Source organism: Solanum pennellii, chromosome 11 (genome assembly GCF_001406875.1).
Source record: "Solanum pennellii chromosome 11, SPENNV200".
Classification (NCBI taxonomy): domain Eukaryota; kingdom Viridiplantae; phylum Streptophyta; class Magnoliopsida; order Solanales; family Solanaceae; genus Solanum; species Solanum pennellii.
This window is the reverse complement of record NC_028647.1, coordinates 52,313,062-52,317,941: the sequence shown is the minus strand read 5'-3', so window position 1 is coordinate 52,317,941 and position 4,880 is coordinate 52,313,062.

The following is a 4,880-nucleotide window of genomic DNA, read 5'->3' as shown; positions in this document are numbered from 1 at the left end:
CTCCTGAATGGATCCTGCGCAGTGTAAATTTAAATTAGTCTTGTTTGTATTTTTACTTTCTAGTTGAGATCCATATTTGTTCTTATTATGTCATGTTGACCAAAGATATGTGTACGGGGTGAGTCAACGACCACTTGTTCATTCCTTTAAATTCTTTTTGGATAGTAAGTATGGAGTAACTGTGTACTACTAAGCACCTATAAAATAAAAGTAGGAATAAGGCATAACCATCCCCTTAAATTTTCACAAAGTTATTCATTATACCTTTAAATTATCTAAATGTCATATTATCTCTTTGAATTTAAGTTTTATTTGTTATTTACACTTCTAATTTATGTGAGGGTGCTCTTACTCACTAAACTTAAGTTTTCCATATAATTTAAATCCCTCAATTATTTTTGCCCAATTTGTTTGTTGTCTAATTGTAGTTTTGCTCCAGTTTTATATACCAAATATTGTAAAGGAACTTGTACAATGTATCAATAGCATTACAAGTGCATCAAAATTTTATAAATAAAGAAAGCTTGTGCAAATTATCAATAGTAATTTTTCAATACTAAAATGATTCATGTTGTTTCATAAATACAATAATGAGTGCAAAAGTGTACTTATTAGTTTAAACACAACAAGAAGTAGATTTTTGACAATTAGTTTATGAGGTTAGTAGGACCATCAGATAGTTTAAGGCTATATATAATATAGAAAAATTAAGTTAAAAATAATAAGACCAAGCCCCAAACCAGGAATAATTGGATCTTACCTATTTTCATGTGCTATTATCCATAGATTATTTGTGATACAATAATCCGGAAATTGTTTTGTCAAAAAATTTCATGGACGTCCAACATGACCTTATTAATAGTATTTATTGGTTTCGAGAGCAAAACGAGAGCATTTTAAAGTTCAAACGAGCCCAAAAAGTAGTAACATAATTTTAACAATATTTTTGTGCTATAATCCATCGATTTTTGGTGATAGGATTGCAAAAGATTATTTGCCAAAATTTTTCATGGACTTCCATTATGACATTATAAATGGCGTCAAGTTGTTTTGAGGGGCAAACAAATGTATTTTCAACTTCAAATAAACCCTAAAGTAGGAGAAATCACATTTTATCGATTTTCGTATGTTATAGTTCATGGATTTTCTATGATACAAGATTTTGGATTTGATTTGCCAATATTTTTCACGGGCGTCCGTTAAGACCTTATTAACGGCATCAGTTGGTTCATAGGTAAAAACGGACGCATTTTCAAGTTAAAACAAGCCCTAAAGAAGGAAAACCAATATTTTACTTAATTTCATGTGCTATAGTTGGGTATGCGACCTCGCTATTTTTTTGTGTAATAGTCGTGGAGGAATCTCGGGAAGATCTATCAATATAGCGAAAGAGATTGTTTCTGCGCACGAGCATGGAAGTACGGGCCTTCCAAGTAGAAAATTTTGGCTTCTAACAAGCTTTATCAATTGCTGGAACACAGATTAAACTGATCAACAACGTTAGAGTTGTTGCTAGTGGTGGAGTTCGCATTTCGGACGTTCTCAGGAAGTTTAAGAGAGAGGTAGCTATGTCGACGAGAGCGCCACTGCTGGATTTTTGATAAGTCTCTGCCTTTCTGTAAAATCCATCGTTGGATACCTTGTGAGGCATGACTTGCCTGTTTTCAGTTTATGTTATTTCTTGAAGGTGCTTGGTTGTTTCTTTGAGCAATGTGAGCAATAATTAGTGTTGTTAGTTTGGATTATTTATAGATAAGAAAGACCTCATAGTCAGGCAGTTTTTCATAAAGTTCTTCATTAGGTGATCAATGTTTCATGTGACCTGATGGCTGCAAAGATAGTGTCATAATCGGGCCCAAGGATTCTCACATTAAGTTGCACATTAGTGATTGGTGCTCCACCAATCATGAGCAATTGAATGTTCTATCAGGCCAATAATCTTTTGTAATATGAGCTAGTTGATCTTGGAGACAGATAATTCTTGTATGTGATTTACTGTCAAAGGTAGTGTGCAGGGATTCCCAAGCCTTGTGTGCCAATGTGACTGTTGCAATAGTTGATGAAAGTGTAGGTCCCACTGATGCTAAGATGATATTTTGGACAAGCTGATTTTGTTGAAACCGGTTCATATAAGGTGGATTGAGAGTGGTTTCATTGTTTCTTGTAAGTCAGGTTGGAGGAGCAACAGTTGTGCCATCAATATGACCGAAAGGTTATGTCCGTGCATAAGCAACGACACCTATGCATTCCAGGTGGTGAAGTTATGACTTCCGGTAAGTTTGATAGGTAATTGAAAGGCAGGGTTGAATTGCACGATGACAATGTTAGTGTTTGTGGTATCTGCATTAACAATAACGACATTGGGTGCCAATTATGCGTGTGGTAGCAGCTAGAATTAGAGGGCAAAAAATTGGGATCATACTCGTGTGATAAACAACTTATACGACTAGACTGGGAATGAGAAGTATTCTGCATTATTCATAAGCTGATGAAGAATAAATATAAGCATTCATACAATAATGAAAGATAACGGGATACACCAAATATTCATGGTTGTACAAGAAGATAAAATCACGTTATATCTCTTTTACAATGAAGATTAAGAATAAGAAAAATCTTGAAACTATATATTCAGAAATCATATTGTACTTCTTGTTTGTATATATTATTTAAGGATGCATTTAAACTGATGTGCTAAATTTGCCCTTGACATGATAATAATAATGGAAGTTAATCATTACAAAGTAGTAATACTTCAAAATGCTTGAGCATAATTCCTAGCCAAATCTTGTTGGATATGCCTTTCCATAATAAGTTTCATTTTCTTGGATATGTCTTCCCATAAAATCATGTCGCGTTAGGTCTGCATGAAAATTCGAATTGAACTCCCTCAATTTTCCAATAATTCTTGTAACTCTTCTATACTAAATTCTGAAAAGAAACTATCATCTCCGATGTATGTATCAGAATTAACACCTTGATAACTCATAAATTGATGTTGATCATGATGCTGATCCTGAGTCATCAAGGCATCAGAATCATTCGGTTGTGGTAATAACTCTTGTGCACTACCTTGGGTCATCGATAGATAACTTTTCACTACACCACTTCGTTGTGGAAACAACCTATCTCCACCATTTGTGTTAGTTCTAACACCTTGATGACTCATCAGCGGATGTTGATCATAAGGTTGATCTTTAATGAATGCACTCCACTGTGCAAATAACTCATCTAAACTACATATATTAGTATGACCACCTTGATGACTCATATATTGATGTTGATTCAAGTCATTGGTTGGATATACATCATTCTGTTGTGGTAATAACTCATATGCACTACTTGAATTAATATTAACATCTTGATGACTCAAAAATTGATGTTGGTTATGCTGCCAATTTCGAGACATCGAGAAATCACATGGATCTGCAACACGTTGCTGTGCAAACACCCTATCTCCGCCACCAGTATCCGTATTAACACCTTGATTATTCATAAAACGATGTTGGTTATGATTCATCAAGAAATCGCTTGGCTTTAAAACAGTCCATTGTGAAAACACCTTATCTCCACCACCTGTGTCAGTATTCACATCTTGATGACTCTTTAATCTATGTTGATCTTCAATCATCAAGGAATCAGTTGGTTGTACAGGAATCCATTTTCCGAACAACTTATCTCCACCACTTATATCAATATTCACACCTTCGCAAGGTTGTGCTACGGATGCATACATACCACCACTCGTATAATTCACTTGTGAAAATATACCGGACATGTTATGTTGTTGTTGATTATCTTTAGATTGTTGTTGATGAAGATGACCCTCCATGGGTTACAAATAAGGATTTATAAACCAAAAATACTTGAGAGAAGAAAGGGGATTTTATATGAAGGGGTGGGGGAAGGAAAATAATAATCGCTGTGAAATGTGAATATAGAGTATGAACTTATATGGAAAAGTAATGTATCTATGTCCTTATATACAACACATCAGAGGTGCTATCCTTTTATACTTTTTTCAAGATTTGAAAAAGATATATGAAAGACTAGCATATTTTAAATTTTTTCCATATTTGTTTCATTTTATGGATCTTAGTTTGACCAAATACAAAGTTAATTAATAAGAATGATTTTAAAAACTTTATAACTAATAAAAGATATCCATTGACTGAACTTTAATTTAATTTTTGTCTCAAATATGACACTTGTGATATTGAAATTAATTTTTTTTCTATATCTATGATAAAAGATGACAAATCCTAATGTCTTCTCCAATAAGATATTTCAAAGTGGAAATTTATTTATTATATTTCTTTATTTGGCAGCTGTTCTCCAGAATGGATCCTACGCATTATAAATTTAAATTAGTCTTGTTTGTATTTTTACTTTCTAGTTGAGATCCATATTTGTTCTTATTACGTCATGTTGACCAAAGATATGTGTACGGGTGAGTCAACGACCACTTGTTCATTCCTTTAAATTCTTTTTGGATAGTAAGTATGGAGTAACTGTGTACTACTAAGCACCTATAAAATAAAAGTAGGAATAAGGCAAAATCATCCCCTTAAATTTTCACAAAGTTATTCATTATACCTTTAAATTATCTAAATGTCATATTATCTCTTTGAATTTAAGTTTTATTTGTTATTTACACTTCTAATTTATGTGAGGGTGCTCTTACTCACTAAACTTAAGTTTTCCATATAATTTAAATCCCTCAATTATTTTTGTCCAATTTGTTTGTTGTCTAATTGTAGTTTTGCTCCAGTTTTATATACCAAATATTGTAAAGGAACTTGTACAATGCATCAATAGCATTACAAGTGCATCAAAATTTTATAAATAAAGAAAGCTTGTGCAAATTATAAATAATAATT